This window comes from Cynara cardunculus (assembly GCF_001531365.2).
Source record: "Cynara cardunculus var. scolymus isolate 2C chromosome LG 6, CcrdV1, whole genome shotgun sequence".
In the NCBI taxonomy this organism is placed as follows: Eukaryota; Viridiplantae; Streptophyta; class Magnoliopsida; order Asterales; family Asteraceae; genus Cynara; species Cynara cardunculus.
The window spans coordinates 13627973-13628525 of NC_037533.1; positions in this window are offsets into that span (position 1 = coordinate 13627973).

Here is a 553-nt window from a genome sequence, read left to right on the forward strand (position 1 = left end):
AGAAGACCTTGATAATCTTCTACTTAATTATTTTCTCGATGTTGGATCTCTTTTTCTACCAAAATAAAACAAATTTCTTGTTATAAACTAAAAGACTTCCTAAATTTTGAAAAGAATTACTACTCGTTGTAGATGGTCTAACACATCCATATTTATGATTTCAAAATTACCCTTGTTTTTTATACAATTTTACTCTTATTTGCCAAACAGTCACCGAGTACCTAATCATAAGTATTCTTCTACCTATAAAATATAAGAATAATATCTCAAATGATAATCGGCCTGGGCTTTTGATTATGAAATTGATTGTTCAAAAAAAACTTGTTTATAAACTTTTAACCCTAAAAGTTTAAAATCAGTGGAAAAAAACATTTACATGTAATGACATAGAAACCTAACTGATTTATTTTGATTCAAACAAACTGTTCCTCCGATCGAACAATCAACCAAAAGGATGTCGATCTATATATGGAAGACATGTGTACTGTAGTACGTCTTTAATAATACAATGGATTGGCGATTTTAAGAATGGTCAAATAAATTGTTTTATATG